The following is a 22,652-nucleotide window of genomic DNA, read 5'->3' as shown; positions in this document are numbered from 1 at the left end:
ACTAGAGATTATATGCTAATTTACCAAGCAGACGATTTGCCCCCTGTGGGTTACGGATTTAGCTTCCAATCAAATAGGGACAATAGTAAGTCTACATCGGGCTATGTGTTTACTTTAGGAGGTGGAGTCATTTCATGGAGGAGTGTTAAGGCGAAATTATCGGACTCAACCATGGAAGTCGAGTATGTAGCAGCCGAAGCTGTATGGCTCGGGAACTTTCTAATGGACTTAGATGTGATTCCTGGTTTGCCCAAAATCATTACAATTTATTGTGATAATAGCGGTGCAGTTGCAAACTCGAAGGAACCACGAGCTCATAAGGCAAGTAAACATATAGAGCGCAAGTACCACCTGATACGAGATATCGTGAAGCGAGGAGAAGTTGTCATCGCTAAGATTGCATCAATCACAAGTTTTAAAGCATTTCAACGGCCTTCCTCCATCATTTTGTGAGCAGCAGGTGGAAGAGAAAACTAGCGTCAATATATTAGTCATTATATAAGGTAAGGGAGATTGTTGGAGTGTATACTGAAAGCCTAAGCTTTTGTAAACATTTGTTTTGAATAAAGAATCACATTTGGTCAAATTATCTACATTTGTTTGTAGTTGTTCAATTAATTTATATTGTAGATAACATAGTATGTGGTGTCACATATAGAAGATGATGTTATCAGTACCTTATAAATTATAAACAGTAGCTCACGACCAAAATGAAAAGGAACAAACCATTGGAAGGTCATAGTGTAATTAGGTATTAGTTTATCTTAACTATATAATTACACTAGTACACTTAGAGTGTATTGAGTAGGACCATTTGAGGTTGTTTCTTTTATACTGACTTTATAAAGAAACAAATACCTCAGTTATTATGGAAGTGTGTGCTCTTAATCCTAATATAATAACAAGCACATATATTTGATATTTATTTCTTTAATTTATCAAAGGGTGAGATTTAGTTCGATGAATCAATAAACCCGATAAGTTGGGAAATGATATCACTTATAGTGTGTGTTGTTGATTATAGAAGGAAACTGTGTCCTAGAGATACTAGGTTGATAATGTCCCCAAGAGGAGCTCATAAGGATTGTCATGTTAAACCCTGCAGGTGGACTTAGTCCGACATGACGATAAGGTTGAGTGGTACTACTCTTGGACTAAGATATTAATTAAATGAGTTGTCAGTAACTCACTTAATTAGTGGACATTCGATATCTTAAACACAGGGAGACTAACACACTCATAATAAGAAGGAGCCCAAAAATGTAATTTGGGATTGGTGCGGTAGTTCAATAATAGTTCTCTAGTGGAATGAATTATTATTGATAAAATTAAGTTGTGTGTTCGGGGCGAACACGGGATGCTTAATTTTATCGGGAGACCAAAACCAATTCCTCCTCTCGGTCCCTATCGTAGCCTCTTATTTATAGAGTACTATACCCACCTATACCCACCTTCTATACCCACCCAAAGGGGGCCGGCCAAGCTAGCTTGGGAACCAAGCTAGGGCCGGCCTAGGTATAAATTGGGGTGGTCGGCCCTAGCTTGAATCCAAGCTAGAGGGGCCGGCCAAATTAAATTAAAAAAAGAATTTTAATTTTAATTTTTATTATGTGGAAGATATAATTTATTAAAGAGAATTAAAATTAAATTATCTCTCTAAAAGATCTACAAAAGATTAAAGAAAGAGATTAGATCTTTTTCCTTATTTGTAGATTGGTGAGATATTTTTTTTCTCTTTAAAAATTATTCACATGTTGTAAAATTAAAATTATGGAAATTTCTTTTTATCAACCATGAAGAGATTTTAAAGAGAAATTTTAATTTCCGGAAACAAATTAGGAAGTTTTAATTGTTGATTGAAACTTGTCTAATTTGATTTCATGATATGGCCGGCCATTAGAATTTAATTGGGAAAATTTTATTTTATTTTTCTCAATTAAATCATGTCAAGGAAATTAAGGAAATTTTATTGTAATTAAATTTCCTAATTTGCCTAGGCCAAGGAATATAAAAGAAGGGGTGAGGGTGCCTTCATGACACACAACCTCTATTGTTTCTCTCCCTCTTTTGTTCCTTGGTGTGGCCGGCCATCATCATCATCCTCTCCCTCTCTTCCTCTTGTGGTGGCCAAACCTCTCTCTCCCCTTGGAGCTCTTGCGGTGGTCGGATACTACTTGGAGAAGAAGAAGAAGAAGGAGAGAAAGCTTGCATCTCTTGGAGCTTGGTTGGTGTTTTGTTCTTCATCCTTGGTAAAGCTTCTTTGTGGCCGAACCTAGCTAGAAGGAGAATAAGGTGGTTGGTGGTTTCTCATCTCGGAATATCGTTGCCCACACAACGTCCGATGTTAGAAGAGGAATACGGTAGAAGATCAAGAGGTTTTTCTAAAAGGTATAACTAGTAATTTTTCTTTCCGCATCATACTAGTTATTTTTGGAAATAATACCAAATACAAGAGGCTTACGATTCTAGTATTTCGAATATGGTTTTTGATGTTGTGTTTTTTTGTTTTATTTTTCCTTGTGATTTGATTGTTCTTCTAGGTTAACCTAAAGTTATTTTAGGAAATTAAATATTAGCTTTCTATAAAAGGTTTTGTCTAGTCGGTGGTGGTTGCTCCCATATCCAAGAAGGTCATGTGCCTCGCCACGTCAGTACTGGGAACCAATTATGGAAATTAATATTTAATAGAATTAATAACTTAAGGTGATTTGGGTCGAACGTGTTAAGTTCCGCAGGAGATCCAAGTCAAAACCTAAAAGAACAAATAGATTAAGTTTTAGATCAAACGTGTTAAGTTCCGCAGGCGATCCAAAATTTAATTTAAAAGAACACATGGTAGCTAGGAAAAGGTTCAGACCTTTGTACAAAATTTTTGTACAGTGGAACCTATAGGTTTTCCGAGTAGCAACCAACAAAAGCTACGTGAGATGAATCATTATCAGAGTCTAAGAACAAGACATACGCTAAAATAGTTTTCTATGAAAATCATTATCGTGTAGACATTGTTTAGGGCATATATTATCAAGGAAAAATAGTTTTCTATGAAAATACATCATATTTTCAAAGATTGACACAAACTTGAAAACTTGCAAAAACTTTAGTGTTTTCTTCAAGTTTGTGTCTAACTATTCAATGGTGATTACTATCAAAAGATAGCCTTCACCAAGGTTTTCCAAAAACATTTTAAAAACATTTTCAAAACCAATATCCCATCATGTTCCTTGGGCATAATGCACATGACTTGTACATTAGCTTTCCCAATGATGGGAAAACACATAACTATGTGTTTTGATGAACCTAAAACTCAAAAGAATGCACTAAATCAACATTTTGAGTTTTGTTCATCTTCCTAACATCTCACTTGTATCTAATGTGCACTAAAACACATACAAGTCATCTTATAGTCCTTGTGAGATGTAAGATTTTGGTTTTGCCCTATTCTAGGGATCATGCATATCTATCTAGGCATTTTAGATATATACTAGACATCCACCAAGGATGTCACTTGTTAATAATTGTTGTTAAATGCCTTTTGTCCTTAATTACAAGGAATTAAACTAATGCATGATAATGTTATGGCATACATCAAAATAAAATAACTTTCAAAAGAAATATTCCTATAACTACATGATGTATGCATGACATGACATGGTATTTTTGTATTTTTCATAATAAGTCATGAATGCAAAAGTAGACATGATGTCATGGCATATGATGGGCAAACACTCATGGCAAGATTTAGCATAAATAAAATATACCTAGATTAACTATCTAAGTATCCTTAAAACCTTAGCTAAACTTACAACTTAAACCTAGATTGCCCTAAAGTGCTTCAAGAAACTGTCAAAGCCTAAATTGGCATTTCTAATTCCCTTGATTAATTTATGCCAGTCGAAATTAAGCATATCCTCAAATGTTGGCATATTTCATTTTTCCACAAGAGTAGCACTTCAACATAAGGCTTCAATTTCCTTTAATTTTCTAAGAACATACCAAAATCCCAACTTGGTAGCTCTTATGAATTTCCCAATATGTGCCTTTTAAGATTAAAATCAAATTTTCACCACTAGGCACATTTTACTCTTTCAAGGAGTAAATAATAGTTCCATTTCATTTTCAAAGGTTAACAAAACCTTGAAAATGCTCCTTGAGTGTCAATTTCCTCAAAGTTGGGTTAACTACCCTTCTAATTGGAGTTGACACTCTCTAACCCATTTATGGGTAGAGAAGATGCTCCTAGGAACCCAACACCTATTGGTGCTCCTTGGATGCTCTAGGTACTCACTAGGATAACTTCCTAGATACCTTCCTAGTGACCTTGTTGGGCTTCTTAGAAGCCTTGGTCACATTTTCTAGGTCAACCCTAGGGATAGCCTCCTTGTGACCTTGTTAGTGACTTTCTTAGACTTCTTAGAAGTCTTAGTCACTTTGGTTGCAAAAATACTCTTAGGGATGACTTGCCTAGTATTCTTGACTTGACCACTAAACCTAGGGTTTGTTCCATAACTATATGGAACCCTATGATAACTAGGCACATCCTTCTTAGCCTTTGGTTTGTATCCCAAACCTCTATGGCTATTTGATGGCTTTGACTTTCCTAGCCCTAGGTTTTGCTCATTTTGCCCTTTTAGGATATTTTCCATCCTTTTTAAGGCCTTTTCCATTTCATCAAGTCTTGATCTCAAGACTTGATTTTCTATCATTAAATCCTTAGAATTTGGTTTTTCATTAAGTCCATGAGCATGTTGGTTTTTAGGCTTGTATCTAAAATCCTTAGAGTTATTGCCTAGACTTTTACCTACATTCCTAACCCTAGGAGTGATAGTCTTAGCATGTAGGGCCACATGCTTTTCCTTAAAGCCCTCATGCTTTCTATTCTTATGGTAAATTGCATTAAAATGATAAAAATTAGAACTATCATGCTTTTTACCATTTTGCAAAGGAATAGGCTCAATGAAAGTTACCTTCTTCTTTACCTTGGAGGCTCCCCCTTGACTAGTGCCTCCTTGAGCCTTGACCACCTTCTTCCCCTTGGGGCATTGACTCCGGTAATGCCCCTTTTGCTTGCAAGAGAAGCATATAATATGCTCCTTGCTCTTCTTTGTGTTGGGGATGGTCTCCTTGGGCTTCACCTTGCCCTTTTGTGCCACTTGGCCCTTCTTCTTGGCTAATTTAGGGCACTTGCTCTTGTAGTGCCCATGTTCCCTACATTCAAAGCATATAATATGATTTTTATTATTAATTGAAATATTTATACCTTTGCTTGTAGGGGTGGCATCTTTTTCTTTGGATCCGGAGGTAGAAGCTTCCTCTTGATCGGACCTTGATTCTCCTCCATTTGATTTTTCTTGACTTGTGGAGGTAGAAGCTTCTTCCTCCTCTTCTTCTCTTGACCCGGATGTAGAGGCTTCTCCTTCTTCTTGATCCGGTGTCACCAAGGATTGCTCCCCCTCAATCCTAGAGGTGGAGGCTTCATCATCTTGAATATGAAACAAGGAATATGCTCCCTCCTTGTTCCCTTCGTTGCATTCCCTTGAGGATGAAACTTCTTGGATTTCCTCTTCTTCGGAGGTTGAGCATCTCTCAACCTCGGAATCCTCCTCTTGGTCTTGCTCCAAAGAGTCACCATCTCTGGATTCTTCTTGATCTCGTACAGTGGAGGGGATCTCTTCATGAAGCTTGGCCAATTTGCTCCAAAGCTCCTTGGCATCTTCGAATTCTCCAACTTGAGCCAAGATGTGGCTAGGCAATAAGTTGACCAAAAGCTTGGTCACTTTGTCATTTGCCTCGCCCCTTTGAATTTGCTCCGAGCTCCATCTGCTTTTCTTTAGAAGCTTGCCCTTGGAGTTCGTTGGAGCTTTGAAGCCTTCCATTAGAGCAAACCATTGCTCTATCTCCATCATAAGAAAGGTTTCGATTCTTGATCTCCAAGAATCAAAACTTGTGGAAGTGTATGGTGGAGCCACCCTTGTGTCAAATCCAAGTCCATCTTGGAATTGCATCTTGAAGTTGAGCTTGATGAAGTCTTGAACTTGAAGAATTTGCTCCAACTTCTTCACCCTCTAGCTTTTCTTGATATACTTGACCCTTCCGGCGATGATTCCGGTGAAGAGCGGCCTCGCTCTGATACCACTTGTTAGGACCAAAAGTAGCTAGAGGCGTGCGCTTCGTTGCTTGGCGTTGCTTGTTTCTTCTTGGATGTGCAGCGGAAAATACAGAAACAAATACAACCACGCTAACACTAGGATTTTACTTGGTATCCACCTCCAAAGGAGGAGACTAATCCAAGGATCCACACCACGCACGCACCCTCCACTATGAAACACTCCTTTTCGGTAACTACCGAGGGCGGAGAAGCCCTACAAGACTCTCAGTACAAGAAGAAGAAAGGGTAGTAAAGATTAAGTAAAAGCTTACAAGAAATGCAGTAAAAACCCTAACCCTAACTTCTTCCTCTTGCAATAGATCCGCCTCTTGACTTGGAAAGCCTCCAAGAACCTTCAAGAACTGGCGATCACGTGCTTGTAGAGAGCTGTGGAGGAGCTGGAATGAATCTGAGAAGAGCTCGTGAAGAGATGCCGAAGACCACGCCCGCCTGCGAACCCGACGCCACGGTCGGATCCCGATCGATTCAATGTTCGAATCGATCGGAGCTGATCGATCCACGGATCGATCTGAGGCCCGTTAGAAACGCTGCGATCGATCCACGGATCGATCCCGCATGCCAGCAGCATCGTCCCGATCGATCGGCCGATCGATCGACTCGGATCGATCCACGGATCGATCCGAGCTTCGATCCCGGAAGAATCCGGATCGATCCACCGATCGATCCACATCTCGGATCGATCCACGGATCGATCCAAGACTTGGTTTTTGCCCAAAACCAAGTCCCAAACCTCCTAACCAACATCGGTCAACCTTGACCTGCTGGTACATCATGCCTCGCATCCGGTCACCCTTGACCTGCCAGACTCCCACCAAGTGTCCGGTCAATCCTTTGACCCACTTGGACTTTTACTCGTCGTGCCAAGTATCCGGTCACCCATGACCTACTTGACTTCCACTGATGTCCGTCAACCTTGACCCATCTGGACTTCCTTCCTTGTCAAGTATCCAGTCAATCCCTTTGACCTACTTGGACTTCCCAACACCAGATGTCCGATCATCCTTGATCCATCTGGATTTCCTTCCTTGCCTGGCTTCACTCACCAGGACTTTCACCTAGCTTCACTCACTAGGGTTTTTCATCTGCCTAGCTTCACTCACTAGGACTTTCACCTGGCTTCACTCACCAGGATTTCCTTCTGCCTAGCTTCACTCACTAGGACTTTCACCTGGCTTCAATCAATATCTTATTGTCAAACATCTAAACCCTAACCAAGACTCAGCTTGGTTAACCAGGTCACCCTTGACCTGAGGGATATTGCACCAACAGAGACTTATGAACATAAGAAGTCGAGCTGAAGACGTAGAGATGCCAACGGGACGGATTCAGGCTGAGTTTTGCCAATCCTAGAACCCTCCTCGTAAAAAAAATGGATCTGAATCCTGACCCACCCTACCAAGTTTTTCAACCTGCTCGACCCCACTCAAAACTTGGCGAGTCCATAGTTGGTTGGACCTGCTAACCTGCTAAACTTTAAAAAAATACAATTCAATAATAAGTTATTATTATTGTATATTTTATATGAGCTATGATACGCTCAAAGAAAAATCTCAATGAAATGCTTAAGGATAGACACATAAATTCATGGCCTATTATTTTACTTTTTGTGGGCCCCATCATTTTATGTGTCTATCCTTGAGCATTTCGTTGAGATTCTTTCCTTTAGCATATCATTTTTCATTTTATATTATATAATATAAATATAAATTATTATTATTATTATTATTATTATTATATATCTGGAGCGGGTTCATTGAAACTCGTAACCCGCTTCTAAACCCGGTCAACGGGTTTAGACCCGCTCCGTAACCCGTTTGACTGGGTTTAAAACTGTCCGGAATTAGGCGGGTAACCCGCCCCATTGTCATCCTTAGGAAGACATAGCAAGCAAGAATGATCACTCGGAAATCGAGTCGACAGGCTCAGTGCATCTGAATGATGAGAGGCTAAGGAAGAATACATAAGTGGACGAGAAGGACGTGCACAACACATCCGAGGGACGAGAATGTTGGTGTAATTTCCTTAGGTCAATGTTGACCAGATTGACTAAGCTCAAGTTGGCTTGAGCTTGGGTTTCAATGTTTGACAATATAAGAGGAAGTAGTCAAATATGTCACAGCTGGTCAGATATTTGACGAGATGTGCTTACGAAGATTGCTGGTGCAATTATCCGTTTGGAGAGATTGTTGGTGTAATTCCTCTCTGGTCAAGGTTGACTAGTTTGACGTGTATAAGAGTTAAGTAGGTCAAGCTTGACCAGATACTTGACTGGGAAGTCTTAACTAGAGGTTAGGTAAGGAAAAGTCTACAGCAATTTACCAAAGGGCACACTTGAAAATCTGAATTTACCAAAAGACGTACACTACTTTGGTATTTACCAAAGAGCGTACTTTTTTAAAAGCATTTCCTAATTTACCCTCATGATAATTTGACTTTTTATATTGTTTTTCTTTTCTTCATTATATTTCTCTCACTTCTCTCTCTCCTCTGTCGGCAGAATATAGGAATAACATTAGTCAATCTTTAATCACATTTTAATACATTTGAAGAAGCCAAAATAAATAATAGACATCATATTTGGACTCCTTGCAATTTTAGAAATCCACAGGAACTGAAATAGGTGCAATCGGAGCTTTCTAGGTCGATCAGTGGGTTTCGGTCAAAACCCACTGATGGACCTAGAGAGCTCCGATTGCACCCATTTCAGTTTCTATGGATTTCTAAAATTGCAAGGAGGTCAAATATGGTGTCCATTATTTATTTTAGCTTTTTATAAATGTTAACAAGTAAAATTAAAGAATCGACATAAAAGCCCACGTTGGGCCTGATATCATTCCATATCATGCCCACGTTGGGCCTGATTTGAGTCTATATCAGGCCCAATGTGGGTTTTTTTGCCGATTCTTTGATTTTTGCTTGTTAACATATATAAAAAGCCAAAATAAATAATGGACACCATATTTGAACTCCTTGTAATTTTAGAAATCCATAGAAACTGAAATGGGTGCAATCGGAGCTCTCTAGGTCCATCAGTGGGTTTTGACCGAAACCCACTAATCGATCTAGAAAGCTCCGATTGCACCCATTTCAATTTCTATGAATTTCTAAAATTACAAGGAGTAAAAATATGGTGTCCATTATTATTTTTGGCACTCCTAGTGGTAGACCAGAGGTTTTCAAAAATCCTAAATCTCTCTTTATTTCTTTTTATTTTTTATTTTTTGTTGTTACTAGGCCTGATATATCTCATATCAGGCCCACATTGGGCCTGATATGGGGAGATATCAGGCCCAACGTGGGCATGATATATCTTCATATCAAGCCTCAAAAAAAAAAAGGAAAAAAAAAGAAGAGATATTTAGGGTTTTTCAAAACCTCTGGTCTACCATTAGGAGTGTCAAAAATAATAATCAACACCATATTTTCACTCCTTGTAATTTTATAAATTCATAGAAACTGAAATGGGTGCAATCGGAGCTTTCTAGATCGATCAGTGGGTTTCAGTCAAAACCCACTAATGAACCTAAAGAGCTCCGATTGCACCCATTTCAGTTTCTATGAATTTCTAAAATTGTAAGAAGTTCAAATATGGTGTCCATTATTTATTTTGACATTTTATATATGTTAAAAAGTAAAAATCAAAGAATCAGCAAAAAAGCCCACATTGGGCCTGATATGATTCCATATCAGGCCCAACGTGGGCTTTTATGTCGATTCTTTGATTTTTGCTTTTTAACATATATAAAAAGCTAAAATAAATAATGAACACCATATTTGAACTCCTTGCAATTTTAGAAATCCATAGAAATTGAAATGGGTACAATCGGAGCTCTCTAGATCCATCAATGAGTTTTGACCGAAACCCACTGATCGACCTAGAAAGCTCCGATTGTACCCATTTCAGTTTCTATGAATTTCTAAAATTACAAGAAGTGAAAATATGGTGTCCATTATTATTTTTTGCACTCCTAGTGGTGGACCAGAGGTTTTGAAAACCCTAATCTCTCTTTTTTTTTTGTTGTTACTAGGCTTGATATCTCCCATATCAGGCTCACATTGGGCCTGATATGGGGAGATATCAGGCCCACATTGGGCCTGATATCTCTTCATATCAGGCCTAAACAAAAAAAAAGGAAAAAAAAGAAAGAGAGATTTGGGGTTTTTCAAAACCTCTGGTCCACCACTAGGAGTGCCAAAAATAATAATGGACACCATATTTTTCACTCCTTGTAATTTTAGAAATTCATAGAAACTGAAATGGGCGCAATCGGAGCTTTCTAGATCGATTAGTGAGTTTCGATCAAAACCCACTGATGGACCTAGAGAGCTCCGATTGCATCCATTTCAGTTTCTATGGATTTCTAAAATTGCAAGGAGTTCAAATATGGTGTCCATTATTTATTTTGGCTTTTTATATGTTAAAAGTAAAATCAAAGAATGTAAAAGCCCACATGGGCCCGATATAGACTCAATCAGTTTGGGCCCGATATGATTCCACATCGCCCAACGGGCTTTTATGTCGATTCTTTGATTTTGCTTGTTAACATCTATAAAGTCAAAATAAATAATGGACACCATATTGAACTCCTTGCAATTTTAGAAATCTACCGGATCTGATCTAGGTCCATCAGTGGGTTTTGACCGAAACCCACCGATCGACCTGAAAGCTCGATTGTATCCATTTCAATTTCTATGAATTTCTAAAATTACAAGGAGTGAAAATATGGTGTTCGGCATTTTTAGTGGTGGACAGAGGTTTTGAAAACCCTAAATCTCTTTATTTTTTTTATTTTTTATTTTTTTATTACTAGGCCTGATATCTCCCATATCAGGCCCACATTGTTGATATGAAGAGATATCAGGCCCAACGCGGGCATGATATCTCCCTAAACAAAAAAAAAGAAAAAAAGAAAGAGAGATTTAGGGTTTTCAAAACCTCTGGTCCACCATTAGAATGCTAAAATAATAATGGACATCATATTTTCACTCCTTGTAATTTTAGAAATTCATTGAAACTGAAATGGGTGCAATCGGAGTTTTCTAGATCGATTAGTGGGTTTCGGTCAAAACCCACTGATGGACCTAGAGAGCTCCGATTGCACCCATTTCAGTTTCTATGGATTTCTAAAATTGCAAGGAGTTCAAATATGGTGTCCATTATTTATTTTGACTTTTTATATATGTTAACAAGTAAAATCAAAAAATCGGCAAAAAAGTCCACATTGGGCCTGATATGGACTCAAATCAGGCCCAACGTGGGCCTGATATGGAATGATATAAGGCCCACGTTGGGCCTGATATGATTCCATATCAGGCCCAACGTGGGCTTTTATGCCGATTCTTTGATTTTGCTTGTTAACATCTATAAAAAGTCAAAATAAATAATGTACACCATATTTGAATTCCTTGTAATTTTAGAAATCCATAGAAACTGAAATGAGTGCAATCGGAGCTCTCTAGGTCCATCAGTGGGTTTTGATCGAAACCCACTGATCGACCTAGAAAGCTCCGATTGTACCCATTTCAATTCCTGTGGATTTCTAAAATTACAAGGAGTCCAAATATGGTGTCCATTATTTATTTTGGCTTCTTCAAATGTATTAAAATGTGATTAAAGATTGACTAATGTTATTCCTATATTCTACCGACAGAGGAGAGAGAGAAGTGAGAGAAATATAATGAAGAAAAGAAAAACAATAGAAAAAGTCAAATTATCATGAGGGTAAAATAGGAAATGCTTTTAAAAAAGTGCGCTCTTTGATAAATATCAAAGTAGTGTACGCCTTTTGGTAAATTCAGATTTTCAAGTGCGCCTTTTGGTAAATTGCCGAAAAGTCTAACAGGAAAGTTGGCAGAAGATGAAAATCCAGGTGGGTCAGTGTTGACCAAACACTGTTAGTCCTAGTGCGACCGACAAGAGGGGTGAATTGCGTAAAAAATTAACCTTTTCCTAATCTTTCAACTCAGATTAGTAACACAATTATAATAACTTAAATGAACAACTAATAAAATAAAAAGAGGCAGAAAATTACTTGGTTACAACTTATGTGGTTGTTAATCCAAGGGAAATGAAAGCACTAAAAAGTCTCTGTTAAAGGCGGAGAAGTCTCTTACACTCGTTGAACACTCAGAAATATGCTAGGCAATGAATACAGGAGTTGTTGTCTATTTTCTAAGTACAAGGATCTTTTTATAGCCCTTGGAAATGTTATCCGCAACTTGAAGGTGCCTTCAAGGTCGTCCAAGACATCTTCCATCGGATAGATTTTATCCGTCGTGGATAAAATTTTATTCTCGGGTAATGGCTAGTGAAAGCGCCTTCCATAGGCTGGAAGACACCTTCCATAAAGCATTGAAGGCGTCTTCCATAAGGCAAACCAGCTCAGTAGATGATCTCTTCGCATGGGTGATGCTCGAGTTAATCGGAGTTGAGCTCACCCAAACCCAACTTCAACCTTCTCCTCGAGCAGACTTCCTCCCAAGTTTCTCATCCTTTGAACGTTGTGCACGTCCTTCTTGTCCATCGGTATACTCTTCCGCAACTCCTCGTCCCTCGGATGCACCGAATCCGTCGTCTCGATTCTCGTGTCATCTTTCTCATCCTCCACATATTCCACTCGACCTCTTACCCCCCTAAGTTCCTAAACACTTAGACATAAGGTATCAAACACACATAAAACCTAACTTAACTCGATTGACCATATCAAAACTACCTCGGGGTACTTACAGACACTTGGTGTAAAAGTCCAGGTGAGTGAAGCCAGGAAGTTGAAAAATCCTAATGAGTGAAGTCAGGTGAAAACTGTTAGTTAGAGCCCTAGAGTCAATCATTTGATGATTGTTGTATGGACTCGTTGTATCATATTCTTGTATATAAATAAAGGTATTTGTTTTGGTTATTATACTTACTTGTACTGGTGCCAAATAACTAAGTATAATATCGTCCTTGAGTAGAAGGTTCTTACCTATATCAATCGATTAGTTGAATCGATAGTGAGATGATATAGGGAACACTACTCTTAATCATTCCTAATCGAGTATTAACATTCAGGGACAATGTTAATAAGACGAGACTAGCATGTAGGTCAACTCGATGACTTGATCTCACAAGTCATGGATATGGAGATATCAAGTTGACACATGGGTATACATTGGCGAATGTATACTGAATGACCCGCCATGAGAAAGTATCACGGATCGTTATATGAGTGTCATATACTTTCTCATGTGGCTATTAGTATGACTACTAGTCCTTGGACCTGAAGTCACCATGGTTCCCTACATAAGGAGTTACGTACTTTGGCTTCGTCAAACGTCACCCGTAACTGGGTGGACTATAAAGGCGATTACTGGGTATGTAACAAATTATGTGGAGGGATGTGAGTGATGTAGATGAGATATATCCCTCCTATATGACGAGAGTGACATCGATATTCTTGATAGAGTGAGACCACTAAGTGCATGACCATGCCCAAATGAGTCAATATGAGATGTTGAGCTCATTTGATTGAGTGAGTCTACTTGGGATTCAAGATTTAGATTGATTAGAGGATGACACGGTCTATGCCTCATATTGATCAATCTAGATGTCTAGGATAGAAGGACAATGTCATATATTGTGAGGAGTCACAATTAGTAGTCACAAGGTGATGTTGGATCTCAACATTCTTGTAACTTGGGGAGTAATGATGTTTTGCTAGATACCGCTCATTACTTATGCTTCTAAATGGGTTTAGGAGCATTGCCAACCTTACAAGAACCTATAGGGTCACACACAAAGGACAATTAGATGGAGATTAGGTTCATTTGATGAACCTAAAGGATTAGGTTCATGTGATGAACCAAATTGGATTAAGAGTAATCCAAATTGTGCTAATTGAGTTGGACTCAATTTGGTTCATGTATTAAGTGAGTCTAATTTGGACTTAGACTCATTTAATTAATTTAATTCAATGAATAGAGATTCATTAAATTAAAATTGACTTGAACCAATGGTTAGATTAGATCAACCAAGGGAGAGAAGTGGTCAAGTTTGACTTGACTTAAGTAGGAAGATGAAGAGTCAAGTTTTGACTTGACTTTGACTTGACCAAAGCCACATCATCAAGGCTTCTTCATTTGGTCAAGTTTGACTTGACCAAATGCCACCTCATGGGAGTTACCAAGAGTTGTGACTCTTGATATTCCATGGGGGTTACAAGCCTTGAAGTGGCCGACCACTTAAAGATGATATTGTGAGTTTTCATTTTGTGAAAGTAACTCTCATCTTCTTCCTCCTCTCAAGCTCTCATCTTCTTCTCCCTCTCCTCCACCTCCTTGGCCGAAACTTCTAAGGGTGCTAGCACACCTTTTAGTTGTTTTCTCCATCATTTGTTCGTGTGGATACACATAGAGGAGTATCTACTTTGATACTCTCGAGATCCGGTGAACCTTGGACGAGCGGGATACGCAAAGGGCATCGCTTCAAGGGTAAACTCTTCTCCTTCATAGATCTAGTGTAGATCTAGGTTAGAAAACTTATACTCGAAGTTTTTACGAAATTTTATTCTTCGCACGGATCCGGTGGCGGGGGATTTTGGGGTTTCCGCAATGCAAAAAGTAATTTTTGCGGCCCGAAAAACCCAACAAAACCCTAGTGAGTGAAGCTATGAAGATGAAAATCTTGGTGAGTGAAATCAGGTGAAAGTCCTGGTGAGTGAAAACAAGCAGTTGGAAAATCTTGGTGAGTGAAGCCAGGTGAAAGCCCTAGTGAATGAAGCTAAGCAGATGAAAATCCTAGTGAATGAAGTCAGGTGAAAGCCCTAGCGAGTGAAACTAGGCAGTGAATAAGTCCTAGTGAGTGAAGCAAGCATGTAGAAATCTAGGTGGGTCAAGGTTGATCGAATACATGGTGTTTGGAAGTCCAAGTGGATCATAGAGGATCGAACACTTGGCATGAGATGATAAGTCCAAGTGGGTTAAGGTTGACCAGACACATGTGTTGGTGCAACCTTAGGTCAAGGTTGACCTGGTTGACCCGACTCGAGGTGACTTGACTCGAGTTGTATTTTGATTTTTGACTTGGGAAGATTGTTGATGCAACCTTAGGTCAAGATTGACCTAGTTGAGTTGTATGTTGATATTTGACGAAAAGAGAGTTCTATTCTTGATGTTTGACAAGAATAGATGTTTGGGAGATTGTTGGTGCAACCGTAGGTCAAGGTTGACCTGGTTGACCTGATTTTGGAAAAAGTCCAAGTATGGAGACTTGGCAACGGAAAAGTCCAAGCAGGGAGCTTGGCACCGGAAAAGTACAAGAATGGAGACTTGGCAACGGAAAAGTCCAAGCAGGGAGCTTGGCACCGGAAAAGTCCAAGTATGGAGACTTGGCACTGGAAAAGTCCAAGTATGGAGACTTGGCACGGAGAAGTTCAAGCAGGGAGCTTGGCACAAGGGAAAGTCCTGGTGAGTGAAGCCAGGCAGTGAGAAAGTCCTAACTGGGATGTTAGGCAGTTGGAAAGTCCTGGTGAGTGAAGTCAGGCAATGGGAAAGTCCTAACTGGGATGTTAGGCAGTTGGAAAGTCCTGGTGAGTGAAGCTGGGAAAGTCCTAACAGGATGTTAGGCAGTTGGAAAGTCCTGAGTGAAGCGGGAATGGGAAAGTCCTAACGGGATGTTAGGCGGTTGGAAAGTCCCGTGAGTGAAGCTGGGAAAGTCCTAACAGGATGTTAGGCGTGTGGAAATCTGGTGAGTAAAGCCGGTGAAAACCCTAGTGAGTGAAGCTAGTGAAAGTCCCGGTGAGTGAAGTCGGCAAGGAAAATCCAGATGGATCAAGGGTGATCGGACATCTGGTGTTGGAAAGTCCAAGTAGATCAAGGGAGTGATCGGATACTTGGCACGAAGAGGAAAATCCAGATGGATCAAAGATGATCGGACATCCGGTGTGGAAAAGTCTAAGTGGGTCAAAGGGATTGGCCGGACACTTAGCGGGAGTGCTAGCAGGTCGAGGAGTGACCAGATGCTAGGATGATGTACCAACAGTCAAGGTTGACCGGATGTTGGTGTGGAAGCCTCGAGTTTAGGGTCGAGAAGTTTGGATCGGTCCGTGACCGATCCGGATCTGCGTTGCCCGATCGGTCCGTGACCGATCGAATCGATGGCTCATCGATTGTAATCTGATCGGTCCGAGACCGATCAGAGGACGCAACCTCGCGAAGAAAGCCGTGGATCGGTCTGCCGACCGATCCACCCATGGCCTGATCGGTCCGACCGACCGGATCGATCCTGTGGGAAGCTGATCGGTCTATGGACCGATCGACCTGATCGGTCCACAGACCGATAGGAGACGCCGATCAGATGAGGGACCGAAGCCTGATCGGTCGTGGACCGATTAGGAGGTTCCGATCAGGAATCTAGCCGTTGTGACGCAACGGCTAGTTCTCTGCTCTTCTTCTTCGCAGGTATAAAAGAGGGCTACAGGACTTCGGTGAATCTTCTTCTTCTGCTTCTTCTTCTTCCTTCTGGAAGTTCTTTCCTGCCTGAAGCTTCTGCTTCTTCTAGTGCTCCGAGCTTTGCTGAGTTCAACCGCTGCTGAAGCTTCGCGTGAGCTTCCCCGACAGTTTTCTTTACTGGCTTGTGTTGGTGCAACCTTAGGTCAAGGTTGACCTGGTTGACCCGACTCGAGGTGACGTGACTCGAGTTGTATTTTGATGTTTGACTTGGGAAGATTGTCGGTGCAACCTTAGGTCAAGGTTGACCTAGTTGAGTTGCATATTGATGTTTGACACTCGTGAGAGAGTTCTATTCTTGATGTGAGACAAGAATAGATGTTTGGGAGATTATTGGTGCAACCGTAGGTCAAGGTTGACCTGGTTGACCTGATTCGGGAAAAAGTCCAATTATGGAGACTTGGCACGGAGAAGTCCAAGCAGGGAGCTTGGCACGCGAAAAGTCCAAGTGTGGAGACTTGGCACGGGAAAAGTCCAAGTATGGAGACTTGGCACGGAGAAGTCCAAGCAGGGAGCTTGGCACAAGGGAAAGTCCTAACTGGGATGTTAGGCAGGTGGAAAGTCCTGGTGAGTGAAACCAGGCAGTGGGAAAGTCCTAACTGGGATGTTAGGCAGTGTGGAAAGTCCTGGTGAGTGAAGCCAGGCAGTGGGAAAGTCCTAACTGGGATGTTAGGCAGTTGGAAAGTCCTGGTGAGTGAAGCCAGGTGAAAGTCCGGGTGAGTGAAGCCAGGCAAGGGAAAATCCAGATGGATCAAGGATGATTGGACATCTGGTGTTGGAAAGACCAAGTGGGTCAAAGGGATTGACCGGACACTTGGTAGGAAGTCTTAGCAGGTCAAGGGAGTGACCAGATGCTAAGCATGAGATACCAATAGGTCAAGGTTGACCGGATATTGGTGTGGAAGGCGTGGGAATTGGTTTGGACAAAAACCAAGAGCTGGATCGATCAGTGGATCGATCCAGGTCATCTGATCGGTCTGGAGACCGATCAGAAAGCGATCAGTGTGCCTCTGTGAGCTTACTGATCGGTCTGGGGACCGATCAGCATGAATCCTGATCGGTCCGGGACCGATCAGAAGACGATCAGAAAATGATCAGAACCTTCTAATCGGTCTGGAGACCGATCAGAAGGTGATCAGTAGCCCTCGGTGGGCCAGATTGCCCTGATCGGTATCAGGATAGCTCCAGACCGATCAGGGCGATGCCTGATCGGTCTGGCCCTAGCCGTTGAGAGACAACGGCTAGGCTATTTTTGGCTCCTGTGTTTCTGGCTTTTTGGCTTGCAGGTTCGCAGATTATATAAGGGTTCGAGCGACTCTACAAACTAACACTGCTCCGAACCTTCTTCTTCTTTCTGCTGCTGAGCTCTGCTGAGTTCTTGAAGCGTTGAAGCTTCGCGTGAGCTTCTCTTTGGTTGGGTCACCTGCTGTTGTAGGCGCTTGGAGCTGCTGCTTCTTCCAGTCGAAGAGAAGGCAAGCAAGAGTTTTCTTACTGTTGTATTTCTTGCTGTCTTTTCTTGTATTTCTGTACTCTCCTTACTTGCTGTTGCAAGAGTGTGTTGTGGCGAGGTTTCTCCACCCACAAGGAGCTTGTATTAGCCGGTTCTCCGGGGACTCATCCACCGACGGATTGATAGGCCTCGTCCACCTTACGGACACGCCGAGGAGTAGGAGTATCATCTCCGAACCTCGTTACATCACTGCGTCTAAGGTTTGATCATCTTTGTTTCGTTTCGATTTGGTTATTTCCGCTGCGCTAACCCTAATTGTAGAAAGAAACGGAAGATTTGGGGTCGGCTATTCACACCCCCCTCTCTAGCCGAGTACGAACGATCCTAACAAGTGGTATCAGAGCAAGGTTTGCTCTTCATCGGATTAACACCCGGGGAGCACGAGCTAGAGGATGGATCTACTCGGAGAAGATGTCACCATTCCACCCTTCTACGAATGCGGTGACTTCGCGTATTGGAAGGTAAGGATGAAGTACTTTCTTATGACTAACATAATGAATTGGTTTTGTGTACAAGAAGGTTTTATTCCTCCGGTGGATAAGGAAGGAAAACCACTTGAGAAGAAGGAGTGGACAAGAGAACAAATTCACAAATCCGAAATCAACGAAGAGGTAACGAGAATAATTGAATTTTCATTGCCTACTAACATCTTGTGTAAGATAGGTTACAACAATGCCAAGGAATTATGGGGTAACTTGGCCAAGTACCATGAGGAGAGCTCCACTTCAAGCCATGAAGAAGAGCCTAGTGAGCCAAGTAGCTCACATCATGGAGGGAGCGAATTGGGAGTTGAGGGCTACTCAACATCCAAGGAAGAAGAGGAGGAGAGTTCCTCTTGTTCAAGATCGGAGCAAGAAGAAGATTCTACCTCCGGAAGGGATGAAGAAGAAAGCTCATCTCCACCCTCAACCCTAGGTAACTCAAGCAATTTAAGTTCAATTAAATTACACATTATGTGCTTTGAGTGTAGGGAACATGGACATTACAAGAGTAAGTGTCCGAAGAGGGTAAGAAAGACTCCACCGGTGCCAAAGGTCAAGGAAGCCGGAGTCCCGAAACGCAAGGGCAAGGAGCACATCGTGTGCTTCCAATGCAAGCAAAGGGGACACTATAGGAGCCATTATCCGAGGGGGAGGCAACCTCACAAGGGCAAGAGACAGGGCACATCGATAGGGGGAGCTAAGGCAAACCCTAAGGTAACCTCTAAGGTTCATTTTTGCAATTCTAATAAAATGCATGCTAGGAATTTTATTGCACTTGTCGATAATAACAAGCATGATAACCTTAGGAATCAAAACATGTGCTTAGGAGCTAAACATGTGAGTCTAGATAAGGATAATTCTAGAAAGGCTAACCCTAGGATCAACTCATCTAAGGCTAAGGAAAATCTAGGTAGAAATCCCAAAACTACTCGACATATGCCTAGGAGTACCTCAAGGAACAATGACAAATTAAAACTTGAGGTATTAGAAAAGGAGAATCAAGTCTTGAGGTCAAGACTTGATACTTTGGAAAAGGCTCTTAAGAACTTGGAGAAGTCATCTCTAGGGTTTAAGGGTCAAAAATCCAAGTCTAAGGACAAGAAAGGTTTGGGTCACAAACCTAAGTCCCAAACGATCAAGCCCACTTATCACAATGTTCCATTTGATTATGGAACAAAACCTAGGGCTAGGAAGGCCATTACCAAGGTCACAAGGGAAGTCACCCCTATAGTTGACCTTGATGAGACCCAAATGACCAAGGCTTTAAAGCCTAAGAGGGTCATTAGGAGGGTTGCTAGGGAAGTTATCCCTAGTGAATATTTAGTGAACCCAATGAGCTCTAATAGGTATTGGGTTCCTAGGAGCATCTTCTCTACCCCATAGATGGGTTAGAGAGTGTCAACTCCGATTAGAAGGGTAGTTAACCCAACTTTGAGGAAATTGACACTCAAGGAACATTTTCAAGGTTTTGAGAACTTTTGAAAATGAAATGGAATTATCATTTACTCTTTTGAAGAGTTAAATGTGCCTAAAGATTGGAAATTTTATTTTTAATCTCAATTGGCACAATTTGGGAAAATCTAGAGAACTCTCGAGGAAAAATAAAACATGCCAAGTTTTGAGGATAAATTTGATCTTTAGGTGGCATGAATGAATCTAGAGTTCAAGAAGTGTCAAAATTAGGATTTTGGCATTTTAGGGCAATCAAGGGTTAAATTTTAGGTTAGCAAAGTGGTTAAGGATACTTAGATAGGTAATCTAGGTATATTTATTTATGCTAAATCTTGCCATGATTGTTTGCCCTCACATGTCATGACATCATGTTTAGTTTTATTATCATTTGAAATGTCATGATAATGCTTAGGCTAGTTTATATGTCATGTTTATTTAAGTTTCAAACTTTATGCCATGACATCATGACATTGGCACATGTTTTTATTTATGATACCATTTTATGCCATGTCATCATCTCTTGCATTAATATTGATTTAAGGATGAAAAACACATTTTGATATTGAGATCAAATTTGTGTTTAGAAAATGCATGAGACCTTAGTCTAAGATACCTAAACCCATATCTCACATCAAAATTGCCATGGATGTGTTTTGATACACTTTAGATGTGTGTGAGATATTAGGATCATGAATTAGGATCAAGGTGCATAGTTCTTGTACCTAGATGAGCATAATTCAAGAAATGGAGGATCATAGGGAAAGCTTGTGTACAAGTCATGTACATTTAGCCCTAAGATTATGGTCCTAAATTAAAAGGTTTAAAATCATTTTGAAATTGATTTGGAAAACCTTGATGAAGCCATCTTAGTGATTGCATTCATCATTGAACATTGTGATACAAAGTTGAGTTAAACTTGAACTATTTCAAAGTTTTTGAACTTTGTATCAAGATTGAAAAATGGAAGTTATTTTCATAGAAAATTATTTTTCCATGATAGTATATGCTATGAGGAATGTATCCTCAAAATTTCACAATTTTTCGAATTTTCTGAAATTTGTTGTGAGTTTCTGAATTTTGGGAGAAGGAAATCAGAACTCGAGGCTGTCCAAGGCTGGATCGGTCACTGGACAGATCCAGGGAAGGCTGGATCGGTCTGGGGACCGATCCAGAGGGGTCCTGATCGGTCCGGTGACCGATCAGGTGTGCTGAATTTGCTGAATTTCGACTGTGGTCTGAAATTTCAGCTGTGGGAGTTGAGTTTCGGGTTTCTAAAGGTTTGAAACTCTCCAAGACATTGTTGGTGCAATGATCAAGGGGGAGTTGACCTTTAGGGGGAGTCTTACCTAATTGTCAAGGGGGAGTTGACTTTTAGGGGGAGTTTTTACTCCTTAAGATTTTTTTTGAGGATTAGTGATATGGGATTGTCACTAAGTTGATTGTTGAGTTTAGTATCAAGGGGGAAATTAAGAGTTTCAATGAAAGGTATGGGACTTTCATTAGGAGGAAACTCTTGACCTTGATTCTCTTTTTTTTTATGTGTGTCAAAAAGGGGAGAGTGTTCATTGGAGAATTATTAGAGAACCCAAGTTAGGTTATCGGGTTAGCCTAAGCTAGGGGAAGAATGTCAAGGAATGTTCGAGGAAGAACATTGGAATTCTTTTTGATGTGTGTCAAAAAGGGGGAGAATTATTGGAGAACCCAATCGGGTTAACCTAAGGGGAGAATGTCCAGAGAATGTTCAAGGAAAGAACATTGGACATTGGAAGATGGTTGGAAAACCTAAGTTAGGTTATCGGGTTAACCTAACTTGATTATGGGTTTTGTCAAACATCAAAAAGGGGGAGATTGTTGGTGCAACCTTAGGTCAAGGTTGACCTGGTTGACCCGACTCGAGGTGACGTGACTCGAGTTGTATTTTGATATTTGACTTGGGAAGATTGTCGGTGCAACCTTAGGTCAAGGTTGACCTAGTTGAGTTGCATGTTGATGTTTTACACTCGTGAGAGAGTTCTATTCTTGATGTGAGACAAGAATAGATGTTTAGGAGATTATTGGTGCAACCGTAGGTCAAGGTTGACCTGGTTGACCTGATTCGGGAAAAAGTCCAAGTATGGAGACTTGGCACGGAGAAGTCCAAGCAGGGAGCTTGGCACGCGAAAAGTCCAAGTGTGGAGACTTGGCACGGGAAAAGTCCAAGTATGGAGATTTGGCACGGAGAAGTCTAAGCAGGGAGCTTGGCACGAGGGAAAGTCCTAACTGGGATGTTAGGCAGGTGGAAAGTCCTGGTGAGTGAAACCAGGCAGTGGGAAAGTCCTAACTGGGATGTTAGGCAGTGTGGAAAGTCCTGGTGAGTGAAGCCGGGCAAGGGAAAGTCCAAGCCAGGCAGTTGGAAAGTCCTGGTGAGTGAAGCCAGGTGAAAGTCCGGGTGAGTGAAGCCAGGCAAGGGAAAATCCAGATGGATCAAGGATGATCGGACATCTGGTGTTGGAAAGACCAAGTGGGTCAAAGGGATTGACCGGACACTTGGTAGGGAGTCTTAGCAGGTCAAGGGAGT

The sequence above is a fragment of the Zingiber officinale genome, chromosome 4B (assembly GCF_018446385.1).
Source record: "Zingiber officinale cultivar Zhangliang chromosome 4B, Zo_v1.1, whole genome shotgun sequence".
In the NCBI taxonomy this organism is placed as follows: Eukaryota; Viridiplantae; Streptophyta; class Magnoliopsida; order Zingiberales; family Zingiberaceae; genus Zingiber; species Zingiber officinale.
This window is presented reverse-complemented; position numbering follows the sequence as displayed.